The sequence below is a fragment of the Hemiscyllium ocellatum genome, chromosome 1, assembly GCF_020745735.1.
Source record: "Hemiscyllium ocellatum isolate sHemOce1 chromosome 1, sHemOce1.pat.X.cur, whole genome shotgun sequence".
NCBI lineage: Eukaryota > Metazoa > Chordata > Chondrichthyes > Orectolobiformes > Hemiscylliidae > Hemiscyllium > Hemiscyllium ocellatum.
Genome location: NC_083401.1, coordinates 69,963,834 through 69,984,626, shown reverse-complemented (window position 1 = coordinate 69,984,626; position 20,793 = coordinate 69,963,834). Strand labels below are relative to the sequence as shown.

General features: G+C 40.4%; 1 pseudogene; it reads right to left on the bottom strand.

The window, feature by feature from the left end:
* LOC132831632 (NAD(P) transhydrogenase, mitochondrial-like) overlaps positions 1-20,793 on the bottom strand; it is a 178,568-nt pseudogene that overhangs the window by 89,491 nt on the left and 68,284 nt on the right.

The following is a 20,793-nucleotide window of genomic DNA, read 5'->3' as shown; positions in this document are numbered from 1 at the left end:
GAAGAGGATACTTCATTTTTGCTGCAGACCATTAGCACAACATAAGAGACCGGAGTTACAAAAGTTAAGCCCAAATTGATTGGCATAAAGATGTACAGGTCTTTTGGCTCTCTCTGATCTATCGGATTTACTCTGGATACCAAAAACTCAAAGCAGTTCTAACAATAGAACATACCCAATGTTCTTTATTAAAGCAAAACTTTACCATAAAATGCTTATGATCACAAGAGAACCCCTTTACACCAACATGTCCGAAGATCAGACCAGAACAGGTCATGAGTTCACTTTGGCTCAATTGTTCTGCATTGATCAGTGACTCTCGAGCTCGCTGCATTTTACTATGAGACAAGCTGCTTGAAATGCTTTCCACACAAAGAAGCTTTACCTTTCACACTTGACACTATCCAGTCTCCAGAAAATGATCAGTTTAATCACTGCTACATCACCAACATGCTACATTTTACACATCAATTTCATCGATTAACTCATTAAGCCTTGGTTGTGTTGCCTTGGAAAAGTGTTTATCCCTTGTTCTTAATGAACTTGAACAGAAAACTTTAGCTTCCACTCACTGTTCATTACTTACATGTCATCCAAATAACTGTGTGATAATTACTTAACACAATTCCATGACAATTACAATTCAGCTGATGAATAGTCCACATCATCACATCTGATTCATTGTTTGTTTTAAGTAAAACTTGAGCTTTCCCAGAGCTACTCTGACAGCTCAGCCTATTACTGTTTGAGTTACAAGACTTGATGTAAACAACCACACGTCTTCAGCCTAAACACAAACACTTAAAAAAGACTTGTCACCTCTACCTAATCATTAGGTCTTCACCAAGTTTCACATTTCTACTCCTCATTTCATTCTCATTTAATTTCATTTAACTTCAGTTTGGCTAACCCAGCAAATTTTAGGTTCATTTCTACAGGTCCCCTGAGCCACCTTGAATGGTAAAAAGTACCATCATATCCCACTGCTCAGCCCCCGTCCACCTCGATTCAGAAAGTGCCTATCCACTGTGGTCTATTTACCTCAAGGGGTGCTGGAGATTTGAGTCTCTGCTCATCAAGTGAGTGGAACTCACTTTCACCTAGTTAAACCAACAAAGCAAACAAAATGAAAGAAGGTGCAAACTCTCAAATTTTCGAGGACCATGTGCATGGGACTGATAAACAACACGCAGTTGGTCAAAGACATGTGCTGGACAGTCTGATCAACATGGAATTGGATTGATTGAACATTGATGTAGCATTTCTGCAGAGACTAGGCTTGTTGAGAGAGAATCACGAAAAGAAAGCCATTACACATTCACCCAGCAGGTGGAGAGTTCAGGGAAAACAGGAATAAGATAAAGAATTGGCTTTGCCGTTAAGGATTCCCTGATAGAACTACCCCCCACCCCAAGTCTCCCACTTGGCCACAAATGGTTCAGAATGTGTTCTCTCCTCCCACTTAATTCAAACAAGACTAGTTGACCCCAGGAGAATCAACATTCCAACACTGCACTGCCCTACAAAGGAGAAAGACCAGTTTTGTAAGAAGCTCTCAATAAAATCCCTAAGTTAATATATATTGAATATTTGAGGTTTTGAACAGTAAAGGGGCATGGCACAGCTGATCTGATGTTGAATCCCTGACAGCTTTTGAAAGGTGTCGCAGTCAAGTTCTGGGATGTGCTCAATATATTCCAGATTTCTCCTTCATAACATATATGGGAGGTGGAATATTTGAATGACCAGTTTTGGACTGGGGATATATGAGGTCATTCAGACAACATTCAAGAACAGAGCAAGTCCGTGGGGCAGGTATAAAAGAGCTCCAGAGTTTTGACCTAGCGACAATGAAGGGAAAGTGTTATTGTTCCAAGTCAGGGTAGTCTTTGGCTTGGAGGGCAATGTGCATGTGGTGATGTTGCATGTTGTTGACATCTTTGCTGGGTCATGAAGCTACAAATTGTGGTGAAATAAAATTCTGCTTTCAGCACACAACATCTCATGGTTGTCTAGTTTTGAATTGTTGGATCTATGCAAAATTAATCCCATTTATCACAGTGATAGTGCCACACAACATAATGGAAAGTATTATTAATGCAAAGATACACTTTGTCTCCATAAGGACTGTGTGGTTATCATTCATACTAATACTGTCATGGACAAATGTTTCTGCAGCAAGTAGGTAAATAGGATGAGATCAAGTACACTTTTCTTTCTTGTTGCTTGTCTGATAATCTATCACAAACCTAGTCCAGGAGCAGCAACAACATCCTTGCATTGGACTGGAATAAGCCTCTGGGCATCCATACCTCTGCTCCAATCACATCTACAAGTGTGATGTGAGGATGGTGAGTAATGCCAGGAATATAAAAAAACCCTGACACAGCCAAGTAAATGCTCACCAAGAGTGCCACCAATGGCCATCGCACCTGACATCTGACCCAATAGTTCAGGAGAAGGTCTAAGATCTCCGAGGACAACAGCAATTTCTCCACCAATCATTCCCAAATCATTGCCAAGATGAGCAGTATTTTGAGTAGACAGTCCAGCTAAAGCTCCAACACAGCAAAACCCTGATCCAAGATACATCATCTGATGAATAATAAATATATGCATTATCAGTCTAATTTGTACAGAATGTGGAGAAACATATGCAATTATCTAATTCCTTGCACATCCTCAGAATGGCCCAGAGCATCTCGCTGCTAAAAAGATATAGTGAAGTGTCTTTTGTTTGCCACACTGAGCCAATATATACATGCAAGGTCTCAAAAACAACAAGGACATCAAATACTTGTGAATTATAAAATAGGATCAGGTTGTTATCATGTGAGTAATTCATAAAATATTTTGGTTCAGGACTTTTCAACTAAATTTATTAAAGAAACACTTGCAAGTCATAAAATAATTTATCTGAATGTCAATTAATTTAACTGAATTCACAATATTAACACGAAAAGACAGGGTGGATACGGTAAACTATTTCCACTGGTTGGGGATTCTGGAATGAGGGGGCATAGTCTGAGAATTAGAGCCAGATTGTTCCAAAGAGATGTTAGGAAGCATCTCTACTTACAAAGGGTGGTAGATGTTTGGAGCTGTCTTCCACAAAAGGCAATGGTTGCTGTATCAGTTGTTAATTTTAAATCTGACATAAGATATATTTTGTCAAGTAAAGGTATTAAGGGAAAAGGGCCAAAGGCAAGTATATAAAGTTAGGCTACAGATCAGCCATGATGTCACTGAGTGGTGGAACATGTTTGAGGGACTGAATGGCAGACTTCTGTTCCTATGTTTCTATCTATTAACGTACCTGGAATGGAACACATTCTCATTCTCCCATTCCATATGCTGGAGCAAGTTAGGAACGGAAAATCTCAAGCAGTTTTTCACACTCTTGTGTCATTTTCTGTACTTTTTAGTGCTACATCATTCTCCTGTAGTCAACAATTTACTGCACAGACAATATAAATAAAGATCAAGTGCAAATTCAACCCATGGCTCCAAGAGCAATCAGGAATGAGCCAATAATAGAACCATCAGTATAGGAACATAATAATTTGATTTAATATTTTGTTTTCTTAGATAACGGCCCCAAAGCTACTGTTGAATTGTGATGAGTCCATTTACTCTTTGTCATATTAACAAAATATGCCAAAACTGTATATTCTCTTTCCTTTGCTTCCTCCAATATAAAGGACTATGATTTCAGCCTACTCTGAGTTTTTGGTGCATTTTTTTATCTTTGCATGGGAGGTAGGGCTTACTGGCAAAATCAGCTTTTGTTGCCCATCGCCCTCACTGTCCTTGAACTGAAGGCTTTGTTGTGGGTCTAGAGTCATGGGTCAGCCAAACCAAATAAGGAGAACAGATTTCGTTCAGAACACTAGTGAACACATTTTACTGAACTCGATTTTTCACCACCCACCTTGGTGGGATTTAAACTGCTGATCCCAGAACATGGATCTCTGAATTTATTGTCTACCGATAGTAGCACTGCATGTTTCTTTGTAGGTTACTTCACATTTCCTTTATTGTATCCCTGAGCACATGTAGCAGAGGACGGAGCTGAATGTTGTCGTGACTTTTCAGCTGAGGTCTGGATGCACACGATGAGTGACGAAATGAGAGTGCCTTCTGTCTGCTGGCCTACTGCTTCGCTGCCAGAAAACCCTCATTTAGAAAAACCCAGCTCCATATCAGGATTTAAGACAAATGTAAATTCAAGGACTCAAATTTTATAAGTGGTTCATGTTTCTATGAGGTGCAACTAAATGACCTAGGAAGTGGAAATGGTTGAAAGCTGCAGCTCCACAATATCAATCCTCATTCCCAAAGATGTTCCCCCTCCACATGGAATCCCCCTTCCACCATTCTTGCCATTTTGTATGGGTTACATCCCCTTCTTCTCAAATGCTGACATTTTTGAAAATATCCAATCTTCCATTGCTTTCTTTAAACTGCATCACAGGCTCAGGCTGCAAGAAAGTATTCTAGCCTCTTAAATATCTGAGATGGGTCAGGTATAATGGATTAAGGCACCTGTTCTGCATGCAGCATACATGGGTGGGCTGACCATTAATGTTAAAGTTGAGATTGATAGATTTCTGTTGACTAAATGGCATTAAGGGCTATGAGGAAAAGTTGAATCCGATTAGCCATTTTCGTGGTACAGGCTAACTGGCCTACTTCCATTAGTGTAATTGCAAGTACTTGTTGCTGATGTTAAGTATTGTGTGGTACTATCATCACTCACTCAACATTACAAAATATAGTTGACAAATCTTTGCAAACAATGGCATGCAAACAAAAACAAAGAGAAGTAAACCTGGTGGTGAGGAGCAGATTTACATATTCAGTTCACAGAAGTCTCACCTGTTCAATAGGATAATTATTGATCAGAGCAACTGTGTAACCTCCAACAAAAGCCATACTAGGGAACAGGTACAGGTAGTTATATTCTGGGGGATCAATGGGGTGTTTAAACATGTCCAGCATCTTCCTAGTAACTAAGAAACCACCTAAAGTGAACAGCAGCAGAAAAATGTCAAAGAACACAAATTAAATTATGTCTATTGTAACAAACACCTTTAAAATTGCAAAAGTTTATTATGAAACAACCAACAAAACTAGCAGGCAAAAGATGTCATGGTATTCAATGAAATATGTCGCCCCAGACACCAAGTTTAAAACATTGGTTAAATTAATGTCGCACATTTCGCACATTCTTCTCATTTTCACCACTTGATCTACCATTATCACAGTCTTTGTGTCAAATCTTTTCATTATTATTTGCTCTGTTCACCTTCGTAAATGACAGGCAGGTATAGTGATTAGACACATGACAGATGCAATTTCATGCAGAGAAGAATGAGCCAAGGCAACACAAACTGAATGATACAATTCCAAGAGGCTACAAAAAGGTAGAGGCCAGGCCACGTATGTGTTTAAGTCTTTGAAGTTGGCAAAATGAGGAATCTGTAAGAAAGAGCAGATAGGAACGTTTGTTTTATTAATTAATAATATTATTAATAACAAAATAATAAAGTGATGCTTTCTATACACTTCTTACAATAATGTTCAAAAGCAGGAAACTATATGGCCAATTAGTTTAAAACCTGTCATAGGGAAAATAGTAGAAGCTATTATGTAAAAAGTTATTACAGGGCACTTGGATAAATTCAAGGTAATCAGGTAGAGTCAACATGGTTTTGTGAAAGGGAAACCTTGTTTGAACAATCTATTAGAGTTCCTTGAAGTGGCACCATATGCTTTAAGTAAAGAACTGGTGGATATACCATACTTAATGTGTCCGGAAGGCATTTGTTAATTTGCCACATTAAAGGTTATTACGGAAAATAAAAACCCATGATGTACAGGGTAGCATTTTGGAATAGATAGAAGATTGGTTATCTAACCCGAAGCATAAATGGGTCTTCTCACACTGGCAAGTAGTGTTCCAAAGAGCTTGTGTTGGGACCTCAACTGTTTACCATTTACATAAATGATTTAAATGAAGAGACCAAAGGAGGCTACAGAAAGATATTGTTAGATTAAATGAATTGACCAAGTTGTGGCAAATAGAGTCTTATACAGGAACATGTGAAAATGTCCATTTTGACAGAAAGCATTAAAAAAAATTATCTAAGGAGTTGCACAGTCTGAGATATAACAGGATTTGTGTGTCCTCATACATATGTTGTAAAAGGTTACTGTGCACATACAGCATGTCATTAGGAAAGCAAATAGACTGTTACTACTTCACGCAAGGGGAGCTAAATACAGAAAAAGGGAAGTTTTGCTTCAGTTACATATGACACCAGTGAGACCACATCTCAGTACCGTATGCACTCTAAGGAAGAATGTTAATGCACTGACCTTCCACAGAACAAACCCATAATTCCACATTTACCACCTAGCTCACAAGCCTACACATCCCTTGACACTATGGCAATTTAGAATGGCCAATCCAACTAACCAACACACCTTTGATCTGTGGGAGGAAATCACAGCATCCAGCAGAAATCCACACAGACATGGGGAGAATGTGCAAACTCCACACAGACAGGTACCCAAGGCTGGAATCGAACTCACGTCCCTGGAGGTGAGGCAGCAGTGCTAACCACTATACCACTGTACTGCCCAAGAGGTTGTGTAGGTTAGGCTTGTACTTATTGGAGTTAAGAAGAATAAAGATATAAGATTCCTGGGGGGCTTGACAGGGTATACATGGAGAGGTTGTTTTCCCTTCGGGGAGAGTCTAGGAACAGAGAGGTTAATCACAGAGTAAGGGGTTACACATTTAAGACAGAGATGAGGTGGAATCCCTTCTCTCAGAGGGTGATAAAACTATGGAATTCTTTGCTGCAGAGAACTGTTCAGGCTGGGTCATTAAATATATTCAGGACTGTGAGTGACAGTTATTTAATCAGTAAGGGAATCAAGGTTTGTATGGAAAAGGCAGGAAAGTGGAGTTGAGGATGATCATAGAGCACGGAACCAGGCCCTTCAGTCCAACTCATCTATTCCGACCAAATATTCTAAACTGACCTTGTCCCATTTGTCAGCTTTTGGCCCATATCTGTCTAAACCCTTCCTACTAACATAACCATCCAGATACCTTTTAAATATTCTAATCGTACTAGCCTCCACTTCTTCCTCTCGCAGCTCATTCCAGACATGCACCATTCCCTGTGTGAACAAGCTGCCCCTCAGGTTCCTTTTAAATCTTTCCCCTCTCACCCTAAACCTATGCCCTCTAGTTTTGGACTCCCTTACCCTAGACCTTGTCTATTTATCATATCCACGCCCCTCATGATTTTATAAACCTCTATAAGGTCACCCTTCAGCCTCCAACACTTCAGGGAGAAAAAGCCGCAACCCATTCAGCCTCTCCCTATAGCTCAACATTTCTGAACCCTGTCAGAGAAAGTAGCCCAATACATTAGAGATCACAAAACACAGTTCGAAGTGAAATTGACAAACAGATTATTAGTTCGGCGATATTGCAGAAGAGAAATTGACTCCGCTGAAACAGCACAGATAGTCTGTCCAGGTAGACAAGAATTCCCTTTCTCAGCTGAGGATGAAGCCACGTTTTATAGGACTCTTGTATAATAAGGTTAATTGAAATGGGGAAAGATACAATGTATTTGGAAATTGATTTGGAGATGCCAATGTTGGACTGGGGTGTACAAAGTTCAAAATCACACAACACCAGGTTATAGTCCAACATTGGAAGCACTAGCTTTCAGAGCGCTGCACCTTCATCAGGTGGTTGTGGAGTATAAGATTGTAAGACACAGAATTTATAGCAAAAGTGATATAACTAAAATTATATATTGAAAAAGACCTGGATTGTTTGTTAAGTCTCTCATCTTTTAGAATGACCATGTTGGCTTCAGTTCTTTCATATGTAAATTGCGAAACATTTTCTTAAATGTTACATTTTCAAGTGAAATTTAACAATTGGTGTCTGTCAGCCCAGATAATGTATTGAAGGTGAGAGTTCTCCTGGGTGATACTGTCTGTGCCACAATGTTTAGACTGATTCTAATCTAAAAAAAATGAATTTACAGAATCTTACATGGATTCATGCAGTTTGTGAGCAAAGTAAAATGTAACTCTGCAAGTACAAACTCACCCCACAAACTTATATGTGTATTGAACAGAAGATCAGGCTTGAGGGGCTGAATTGATTACTCATGCTCTTACAAAATCATACAGCATGGAAACACATCCTTCGATTCAAGCAGTCCATGCTGAAGAAAATTCCAAACTAAGTTAGTCACACCTACCTACTTCATAAGAATGGAAGACCATAGAACATAAGAGCAGAAGTAAGCCTTTGGGGGCCATTGGATCGGTTCTGCCATTCAAGGTCATGGCTTTTCTGATTCTAACCTCAAATCCACATTCCTGTCGATCCTTACTCATCTTTCAATCCCTCGCTTCATCAGAATATATCTTCTGCCTTTAAAACATTCAAGGAGTCTGCTCCTGCCAGCTTTCAATGGAGTGTTCCGAAGACTGTGTGCACTGGATATTGAGCGGCCATTATTCATTCATTTGGCAGCAGTCACATCTTCTGCAAGCTTCCACTCCCCCTCACAGCATCACTGACTGAATCCTGGGGTGGGAGGTCAAGGGTCACCTTTGAACATGTGACTATTGATCTCTGAGTAGTCTTCACCTTCTCGTGAGAATTTTACACAGCTATGCTACCACCTGCTCTCTTGTCTCACCATGTCATAATCAAGATTAGAGTGGTGCTGGAAAAGCACAACTGGTCAGGCAGCATCCAAGGAGCAGGAAAATCGATGTTTCGGGTAACTGCCCTTCATCAGGAATCATCAGCCCTTCCTGATGAAGGGTTTTTGCCTGAAACGTTGATTTTCCTGCTCCTTGGATACTGCCTGACCTGTTGGGCTTTTCCAGCACCACTCTAATCTTGATTCTGATCTCCAGCATCTGCAGTTCTCACTTTCACCATGTCATAGGTTAGCTATCCTTACTCCAGTAAGCACTGAGGTATGTGTAGGTTCACTAGTAGAGGCTGCATGTGAGTGATGTAGTTGTGCATCTTCAGCATGTTCACGTTCCTCCAAAGACTCACCAGTCCTGTTCCTCCCTCACCCTTCAGTGGTCCAATGGAGAATGACAACATGAGTAAGTACAGCCATGGAGGAGGGGTACAAACTCAATATGGTGCATTTCATGAACGTATTAATTCAGCTTAAGTGCTAATTGTGCCACCAGATTTTGGTCCCACCTCTCTTTCTTCAATGCCAAAGCTTAATTTCTGTGCCAGCCTATCTCCGGGATACCTTTCTCCAATGCCATCTGTGTGGCTGTGTCAGAAGTTTCACCCCCAGTTTTCTGCCTCTTCCTGGAGCTTCATTCTACAATGTTCACAATACATGGTGGCAGCAATGGCAGGTGAATAAAATATTCAAAACATTGAAAAAAAAAGACTGCCCACATGAAAGCGCTGTAAACTCTGTCGTCTGGAACCCTGAAATCCAGAAACGAAGGTTATCCAGAATGTTTCAGCCAACCCGGAACCTCTTAGCTCACTACTTGCGGCATTGCATGCATCGGGAGTTAGAAGTCTGAGAAGTGGAATGTGCATTAAGGACACAAAGAGAGTATTGTGGACAGAGATGGTGAGGGATGGTGTGAGTTGGCATTTGGATGAAGGTCAGCGTGAGTGATGGCTGTTTGGAGAGAAACGAATGTGTAGAACTGCAATGTATGTCACAGAAAAGGGGAGCTGTGCAGGAGAATACTGGGGAAGACAGATAATAATGGATGCCACGTGCAAGTGGTATGAAAACCTAAAGCAGTCAACAGTAAGGTCATTGAAATGTTTCTGAAGTTATATCCGGGTCCTGGGTACCATGATCGTGCCCCTGGCAGCCTCTGCACCCTGCAGCCAAGCCTGTTCATTTTGGGTGGCAGGTCATTTTCTCGCCACCGTGAGAAGAAATAGTAAATTCCTTACAGCCCTCACACCCCACCATCACAACCTCTTGGAACAATCAGAGATGAGGCTTTTTACAAATCTGCTGCCCATACTTTTGCCTCCAGTGCCACTCAGAAGCAAGTGTTCCTGAAGGAATGAGACACTCCCAGTATCAGTGTCTCTGGTAACCACTCAGAGAGTCTGTGCACATCAATCAGCATGTGGACCCATTGATAGTCAGTTCCAGAGGTCAATGTTGTGCAATGACAGAGTGTGGGTCATCAGTGCTTGAAGTCTACTGACAAAACAAATGAGATCCTGACTTGCTTCTGGGGCTGGGTACAGGCTTGTTGAGGGAAGATTCTGCTCCTGGTGCAGTGTGGTGGGAATGGAGCCACTTGTGGTTGCAGGATGATTTTGAGGGGACTGCAAAGAATGTGGTCCCCTGCAGCGTTCAGGCATCCCACAAATGAAGGGACATCAAGATGCCCAAAATGGTGAAAGGCACAAAATATTTTCCTTCTGTTTTGGATACAGAAGATAATGTCTGGTCAGCAGATTTAGGACTGCTGTTTACAATGCATCAAATGCCCAAGTGTCCTGGTGCATCAGTTGCACACAGGCACCAAGAAATACAAACAGCATCTGACAAGGTAGAAGTTTAAAAGGGTCATCATTAGCATAACATGTATTGGTGCTCGCTATCAGCAAAATCTTTAAGCTGTCAAAGTTAATTTTTATAAACTTATTTACTAGGCATCTGTTTTCCTTTAAAAGAATGATTAAAAGTATTTCAAACTGGGATATTATCGTTATGCATCATGCACGCATATACATTTACAAGGAAATATATTCAGCATATGTGGTGATCAAATAGGAGTGTGCACAAAATAGCTAACAGAGGTTAAAGTCATGAGTTTAATACTTTTTGGATATTCTTATTTCTTGTGAACAAAATCTTGCTTTGATACAGCATTAACAATGTCAAAACTATCTCGTGGTGACTTACCTTACACTGCACTTTCATAACCACAGTAGTGCCTTTATAAATGAAATAATTGGCAAGTACAGGCACTGGTTTAATAGAGGAAACGTGGCAACCAAGCGACAATGTAAAAATAACCAAATTGTTTGTTTTGCGGGTAATTTTGTTGTTTCACAGTGTTCCAAAAGGGAAAATGGTACTAAGCAGGGACAAGAATCTGGAGAGGTAACCAAAAACATATGGGGTGAGTTTTGAGGAAACCTGTAAAGAAGAGGAAATAGGTAGTAAAGTGTAGCGAGTTCTGAATTGTTGCTGAACATATTGTACAACTCAGATGGCTAAAGTGTCTGACTCTGAAAGTTGAGAATGCAAACGAGAGGTGATAGAGTCAACGAAAAAACAGACTGGCATGAAAAATGAGGAATGGCTGCAGTGAGTAGGGGAAGTTGAGTCAATGAAAGGAGGAACATACTATGAGATGGAGGAGCTTTCGGAATTGGCAAGGTTTTTGGATAGGAGGACAGTTGTAGATAAGTTGAAGTTAATGTAAGGTAAAGCCTGGAAAATGACAAGGAAATGGTTGGGCAAATCCAGTCCAGTGGTCACGAAGGCAGAATGAGTGTTCCTAAAGGTGACAGATGGATGTAGGTAGTATTTACAATGGAAATTATACTGGGCTTGACACTCACTTGTGATCAAGCTGGATAATGAGGTAGCAGATGCTAAACTGGCCATCAGCCCGGAAACATCATACATCTGGGATGTGATTGTGGCATTTTTTTTAAGGAGAACCGAGCAGGATAGCTTCCTCTAACCAAATATTGCTGGACAGGAAAACATTTGGTTTTCCATGTCTTATGTTAGTTATGATATGGAGATGCCAGTGTTGGACAAGGGTAGACAAAGTCAGAAATCACACAACACCAAGTTATAGTCCAACAGGTTTATTTGAAATTATAAGCTTTCAGATCGCTATTCCTTCATCAGATGCAGTGATATTTCACCTGACGAAGGAGCAACAATTTCGAATAGAACTGTTGGACTACAACCTGGTGTCGTGTGATTTCTGAGTTTATGACACTTAGGAAACTTGAATTATACAACATTACTTTGGGAACTGTTGCCTGGGAAATTTTATTTTATTTAAACTAGATACATGGCACTCCTAAAATGAACCTTACCAGCAATATTAACTGAGGGAATAAAAGCTGCCACCAAAGCAAAGCATTCTGGAATATTCCCTGGTGTGTAACTGCCTCCCATCAATGATAGCCCACCAACTGCAGTCAAACCTGTAACAAATTAAGGAGGATGCAAGTTTAGTGTTATCATCATTTTACTCAAACAAACATTACAGAATCACAGAACTGTTATGGCACAGATCAAGGCAATTCGGCACACTGTGCCTGCACCTGTTCTCTTATCTAGTGCCCATCTTCTGCCTTTCCTCCACTTCTCTCCAAATAACCATCCAATGCCCCCTTGAAGGCCTCAACTGAACCTACCTCCACCACATTTCCAGGCTGGGTATTCTATACCCAAACTACTTGTTATGCGAAAGAAATTTTCTCTCATCATTGCTTCACTTGTAAATTACTTTAAAACGAAAATATGAATTCCTCTCCTTTATTTGTCAACATTTGGAAAGCTTTATCCTATGAAACCCAACAAGTATTTGGGGTCTGATTTTAATCCCTGGTCCCACTAATAATGCCACCTCAACTGAACACCAGTAATGGAGATAAGGAGAAACTTCTTCAGCCAGAGAGTGGTTAATCTACGGAATTCATTGCCACAGAAGGCTGTGGAGGCCAGGTCATTGAGTATATTTAAGACTGAGATAGATAGGTTCTTGAGTATCAAGGGAATCAAGGGTTACGGAGAGAAAGTGGGAGAATGGGGTGGAGAAACTTATCAGCCATGATTGAATGGCGGAGCAGAAGTGATAGGCTGAATGGCCTAATTTCTGCTCCTATTGCTAATGGTTACCCATCTCTGCATTTCTATCTTAACCGCAGGTTCAGGCTCGCAGCAGGGTTCCTGTGTGATTATCGATTATTCTTCCTCAAAGGGTTTTGCTCGTGCAAGTGACCCAAGACATCTGAGTAACTCAACTATACGTCAGAAACACAAACTATTATTGTGTCACAGATTCCCATCCACTGCATCATCATCATTATAATCTCCATGCAAGCCAGAAATTCCGAGAAAGCCAAGGTTTTAAGCTGAATTTGTTCCTGGCAGCGTAATGTCAGATGTTAAGTCAGTCTTTCTGCTAAAAGGCATGTCATGCTTAGTCCAGTATTTTAATTACAGGTTACTTGCTTCTTGTCTTCAATCATCTAGTTTACAACATCACTTCAGACTCTCTGATTATGGTACTCAAAATATAAGTAGGAAAAGCATCTCCTTTATCATATCTCAGGGTCAAAGGAAGGGCAGTCTATTAATGTATTTAAATGTTGATCCAGCACTTGCCCTAGGATTTATCTTTATTGCAAATTTCCTGCCTATCAATCTTGTTCCTATTCTGACATCTATCCTTTTATTGATACAGCTATACTTTCAGTTATTCTTCTTTTTCATGAAAATGTTTCCCTTGTGGGACATACACATCACTGGTTGGCCAGCATTTATTGCCCAACCCCAGTCTGTGTGTTATTGGTGTAATATCTGGCTGTGAGCTAGCATACTGTGAGGGTCACCACTCTAAGGGCAGCTAGTTAAAACCCTTGCACTGCTGGTAAAAGGAGAAACTCTCTCTCTCCCCTATTTTTGTGGACTGCGAGCCAGCTATTGCCAAGATATTTACACAGAAGAGTTTTTATCAACTCCCATAGAATCATACAATTAACTGCTAAATAACCAATGTCATGAATACTGCTAACATCAACTGCTACCACTAAACATTCAACTATCTGCTCTTTATGAACAATTCAGAGACTGATTTATTTCTTTTTTGTCTTTTATCTCTTTTACCTCACCTCCTATTATGAAACACTGTGCGTTTATGAATTGCATTGCTATCTCCTCTCAAGTTTAGTAATTAATACTCTTTTTTTTGTAAATTCAAGTGAGCATGGTTATATTGACTTCTTTTAAAATATAAGCTCATTTGGGACCAAGAGAAGGATGCCAAAAGGGAAGGGATCTTTTTTATAATTAACATTGCTGTGATCAACTGAGCACGATATGTGAATAACCACAGTGAGTCAGTTCACCCCTCCCCATACAGAAGCTTAGTGCCTTGGGATATTGTGTCTGGAACCATAACAAAGTGGTGACCCTCTCCCAGGGTATGCTCATAACTCCTTGCTTCTGAACCTCCAGGCCTCCCTCCTTTCATGATTACTAACCCACAAGACCACCAGCACCCAACATTACTCCCCTATTCCATGGCTGCTCCATCGTGGGAGTTAGGGATTTGTTAGATTCATCCGTAGTGCTGTTGAGTACTAGAGGTACCAGCTTCAGATTGGCTCACAGCTCTTGGGGGCCAGGACTCCCCCAGTCAGGCCTTCACACAGGCACAAAGCCAACCAGCCACTGATTAGTTGCTTGATGGTTGAAGGTCTGGCAGGTTTTCAGATCCTAACATTGTTTTAGGTTCCTCTGCTGATTTCACTCACATTTACACTTAGCCCAAAGAATGGAAAGATCTCCCTATTTACCACAATTGAACTTTGGCTGTTAGATGCTATAGCCATCATCCCAAACCATTGTCCATACCACCAGTATGTGAACTCAGAAGTTCCACCCAATGTAATAGCCTCTTATAATCCCAATGTCAACTCAAGGATCCCATTCCAACTCCATGATCCCACGTTAACGGCCATAAAGTTTCAAGAACAGGCTTCTATGATAGTCCTGTGCATGTCTGACTGACAGCCCAGACTCAAAAGGATATTCTCAATGAGGTTTGTTCTGACAGCTGGAAAAAAAACTGTCGTCTTTGCTTGACTGACATCATTAAGTGGTTACAATAATTTGTTATTTCTTCTGTGTTCTATTTTGTTAATGCCCCAGTGATTTTTTGCACAAAATTAACAAGTGTGAAATATTTGAAGCCTCTTAGTTGCTTTCAATCTAATGGCCCTTCTGATGACCAATTCCAAATGTGTGTAAGAAGAGCAATTTCTTTCAAAAGAAAATTTATGAATGTTTGTTGCTTGTTTTCTGGGCAGATCTCTACATGCTGTTATAATTGCATAGTTAACTGGTTCTGCACCTAGCATATACTTGTGAATGAGCTCAGAGGAATTATGATTCAACATGAAAGTTATGGTTGTTGTAGTAGCAGTAGGATTTGAGTTGATATGGAATCGACATAAAGAAGACACTATGAACTTACCTTTCAAAAGCTTCCTGAATTCAAACCATGCTTCACAGCCTCAAAGTGGAGCCATGAACTCTGATTCAACCAGACGCTGGCCCAACTCTACAAAACTGAATGGAGCCAGAAGAAGCACTCACTGGGCGTGGTCAAATTCTGCCCCAAACTTTGTTTACAAATTTGTTGATGACATCACCATTGTAGGTCAGATTACAAACATTATACAGGAAAATGAATGAGTGCTTAGTGGCATGATGTAAGGATAATCTCTCAACTTCAGCAAAATAAAGGAGCTGGTCACTGGCTTCAGGAAGTGCAGTGGAGGGCACGCCCCTTTCTACATCAATGGTGCGAAGGTAGAGTTGGTTGAACACGTTAAGTTCCTGGAAGTGGTGATTATCAACAATCTGTCCTGCTCCACCCACACTGAAGCAACTATCAAAAAAGTACAACAACTTCTTTACTTCCTCAGGAGGCAAAGGACATTCTGCATGTTCACAAGGATTCTTGCCAATGTTTATACATGCACCATGGAAAACATTCTATCTGAATGTATCACAGCAACTCCTCTTCCCAAGACCACAAGAAACTACAGAGAGTTGTGAACAGAGCCCAGTCCATCACACACACCAGCTTTCCATCTGTTGACTCTGTCTATGCTTCCTGCTGCCTCAGGAAGGTAGCCAAAATAATCAAAGATCCCTCCAACCCCGTTTATATTTTCTTTCACCCTCTTGTGCAGAAGATATAGAAGTTTGAATCCAGTTACAGACAGATTGAAGAACAGCTTCTTCCCCTCTGTTATCACACTTTTGAATGGACCTCTCAAATATTTATTCTCAGCTTTCTCTCTGTCTCTCCCTCTCTCTCTGCAACCTCTCGGTGGCTGTACACAGTATCCTGCACTCTGTTCTGCTAACCTGATGCATTTTGCATGTTTTGGTCTGTCTGTAAACTGTACAAAACAACACTTTCTACTCTATCTCGGTACATGTGACAACAATAATCCCTCAATCAGATGTCTAATCTCGACAATAGAACTGCCCAGGTCAGGAGTGCAAGGCATCACTCACTACCCGAACTGTACTGATTCCACAAAAATAAGCTTTCATCTCAAGCCAGCAAGATAAACAATGTCGTATGGGTCAAAATGCTCACAGTAACACTTAACAGTTTGTTTTAATAGCAACATATGGAGAATTGCTTCAATAAAAGCAGAAGAGCTTACCTGAGATGGTATTAGTAACAGACATGAGAGGGGAGTGAAGGGCTGGTGTGACTCCCAAAACAGTATGATATCCAACAATTCCAGCCAGTCCAAAGATAGTCACCATCTGTAGGAATGCATCAGTTGGCGCAGAGATTCCGAGTGCCACCAAACCAGTTAGACCTATGAGTGAATATTAAATTTACTGAATCAGTAAATATAGGTCAGGAGATGGGAGCATGGGTTAGGGTGGAAGGGAAGCTGAGTAGTAATAAACATAGGTCTTCTGTTCAAAGCATACAAGCCATAAATGAAGCCCTTTCATTGACCTCCTACAGTATGGAAACAAGCCCTTCAGCCCAACAAGTCCACACCGACTCTGCAAAGAGTATCCCGCCCAAACCCATTCCCCATTACTCTACATTTACCCCCTGGCTGAACACTATGCGCAGTTTAGCATGGCCAATTCGTTTAACCTGCACATCTTTGGATTGTGTGAGCAAACTGGAGCACCCAGAAGAAACGCATGCAGACACGGGGAGAATGTGCAAACTCCACACAGACATTCGCCCGAGGCTGGAATCAAACCGAGATCCCTGGTGCTGTGAGGCAACAGTGCTAACAACTGAGCCACCAAGCCACCCATGTCTTTAATAGACATGGCTAATGTAAAGTCCTCAATTTGTTATTTTACCTTAATGGAAAATTGAGGGCACCTGAAACAGAGGGGATTTCAAGTTTCTGTGCAGATACCATTAGTTTCCAGTTAAATGAATCATGAACATTATAGCATCAATGTACACAAGGTCGAACAATTTGTGTTAAAAAGCTGTCAAAGACTGGGGAATGTAAAGTTAGCTGTCCCACTTGGTCCATGATTCTTTCACTAACTGCTACAGACCGCTAATGCTCAAAGGTCTGAATTGTATCCAGTGATAGTTAGTCAAAATCCTAAATGCCCAAGTTCACCAAAGCATAACTAAAATATTGCATTCACCTGTGCACTGCTGGGGAATTACACCCTTGGTACCACAGCAAAGTTTGCAAAAAACATTTGTTTAAGAATGCTGTAAGTAAAATCACACACTCAATCAGCTCAGGAACAACCAGTACTTATTTCAGTACAAAACCAAACCAGAAATTGCTGGAGAAACTCAGCTGGTCTGGCAGCATCTGTGTAGAGAAGGCAGAGTTAATGTTTCAAATTCAATGACTCTTTTTCAGAACCAGGTTTACAACCTTGAAATTGTGATCCTTAGTGACTGACATACAAACTAGTGGAAACAGAATATCCTTCTTTACGCTGTCAAAATTGTTCATAATAAGACCATTCATAATCTTCTCTGCTCCAGTGAGAATAAGCCCAATTTCTTGAATCTTTACTTCATCGTGCAGCTGATTCAGTCTCTATGTCATTCCTTGAATACGATAGTAAAGCTGTTCGCTCGTAAAATCAAAAAATACATAGTGACACAGAGAAACTGTAATGGGAGTAATTCAAATTCACAATTAATTTAATAAATTATTAGTCCAGACCTCTGGATAATCCAATAACACACATGAAATAAATCTTCCAAGGCCAGCAGCCCATCACCGATCACCCTTTATTTACAAACTCAAAACTTTATAGCACTGCCTCTCACTCAGCCAGGCATTCAGGGGCTCAATATGCCTGATATTTACCCTTTTATATCAGACAGAGTTCCCTGATTCAACAGATGAACAGTCCCAGTCAGGAAGCTCATATTCTCGGAGGTCCAGCTGGCTGACCTCATTACGGTCACTACAGCATGTCCTGCAAATTTCACCAAGGCAAATTGTAAATCTAAATTCACTAAATCTGTTAACCTATGTATCGCAACAAAATCATTAGAGTTCTAATCAAGAGTTATTAGAACTCTTTGAAGGAATAACATATACTATGGATAAAGATAAGCCTGTAAACAAACTTTACTCGGATTTACAGAAGGCACTTCATGAGGTCCCACATCAAAGATACTGCGGAAAATAAAGCTCATGTTGTAGGGGTAACATATGAACAAGGATCGAAGATTGGCTGGCTAGCAGAAAACAGAATATGTATAAAAGCATCGTTGTCTGATTGGCAGGATGTGATGAGTAGAGTCCCACATCGAGCTATGATGTTGCCTCAGTTTTTCACAGTTTATGTCAATGACTTACATAAGGGGAGCAGAGGCAAAATAGCTACATTTGCAGACAAAACCAAGAAATGTAAAAAAGTATGCTGTGAAGAAACATAAGGAAGTTGCAGAGAAATACATATCGGTTCACTGAGTGGGCAAAAATCTGGCAGATGCAGCAGCATGTGGGAAAGTGTGAAGTTATTTACTTAGGCAGGAATTTTAAAAAGCGTATTACTTAAATAAAGAATTACTGCAGAATCCAAGATGCAGAGGGATTTAAATGTTCTGATGTATGAGTTGCAAGAAGTTAGTATGTAGCATGTAATCAAGATGTATATGGCATGCTATCTGTTATTATAAGAGGAAAAAGAATTAAAAGCAAAAGAAAAGACAGAGCAAGACATTGCAGATGCTTGAACTGTGAAATATTTTTATTTTTTATGAACTTCAGTTATAGTAGCCATTGATGAGACCAGATCTCAAATGCTATGTACAGTTTTGTTTCTTTATTTAAGAAGGATGTAAACGAATTGGAGGAAGTTCAGGAAGGGTGATAGTTCAGAGGAATTGACATCTTAGTTGTTTGCCATTTCAGTAAGCCTTACCCTCAAGCTAACATTTCTACGCTGGACTTGCTGCAAGGTTGCATCGAAGCACAACAGAAGCTCATTTTCTGCTGAAACACTTTACAACCTTGAGGTCTCGACATTAAATTCAGAAACTAAGCACGTTTCGTATGTTCTTCAAGTGTTTTTTTTAACATTTTCCTCGCGCCCCAGCCCTCCACATCTCCCACAACCTTGTTTTGTTTGTTTCTTGCTCATGATAGAAGGGACTCATTCTTTCCCTTTCACACCTGAATTTACACCCATTTTACTTCTCTTTTTCTCTTTCAACGCTCCTTGTCTTTTGCACTGGGCTACAACATAAGCCCTCATTCCTCCTCTTCCTCAATAAAGAATATTTCCCAATGCCTTTCAGTTCTGAAGAAGTTATAGCAGAGTCCAAACATTCACTCTGTTTCCCTCTCCACAGATGCTGCCAGACCTGCTGAGATTCTTTTTTTTTTAAATTTTTTTTGGTTTTGTGTCTCATTTTATTTTACCAGATTCATACTTGAAATAAACACTCATAGCTTCAAGAAGGAGAACATTTTTTTAAACTTTGAGTGAGGTTAATGGTTCCAGTGTAAAGGTGTAGCACATAATGATATATTCAATGACCTTGACCGCTCATGTGAGGTCATTGAATTATTTTATTCATTCAAGTGATATGGGTGTCGCTTGCAAGGACAACATTTATTGTTCATTAATTTGAGAAGGTAGTAGTGACACATCTTCTTGAATCACTAAAGTCTTTATGGTATAAGTACAGAGTGCTGTTCGAAAGGCCCTGGTAAGATTTTGACCCAGTTACAGTATTGATGAAGTTCCAAGGCAGCACAGTTGTGACTTGGAGGGAACTAGCAGATACAGATGCTCTAATCATCTGCTGCTTTTGTCTTTCTAAATGGAAGAGTTCATGAATTTAGAAGATACTGTCAAAGGAGCCTTGTTGAGTTTCTGAGATGATCTTGTAAGTAGTACACACTGTTCGTCAGTGATGGAAGGAGTTTAAGGTGATTGATGAGTGTCAACCAAATTGAATGCTTTGTTCTAAATGGTGTCAAACATCTTGAGTATTGTTGGAGCTAGTACTACACCTATTGAGGTAAATGGAGACAAGATTCTGGATTAGTGGTTCTGGAAGAGCACAGCAGTTCAGGCAGCATCCGAGGAGCAGCGAAATCGACGTTTTGGGCAAAAGCCCTTGTATAAGATGGACAGCCTCTGGTGTGACAAGAGATGAGTTACTCACTGTAGAATTCTCAGCCTCTGACCTGCTTTTGTAGTCCTTATATGTATCACTAATCCAGCCATAACAATAATTCCCAGGATGTGCTGCACCTGGATACAGGAGGCTAGATTATTGACGTTATAACAGTGATCCACATCCCCAGGCTACTCAGTGTCTGTTTGGGAGGCCTCTTAGTTCCGTGTGGTTAGAGGACTTCCGTCCTCCTCTCCATCTCCTATAACAAAGCCTCCAGAAAAACATCAGAGTACCCTGGACCTCTGAGCTGCCTTGTTGCACTCCATTGACTGAATTTCCCACACA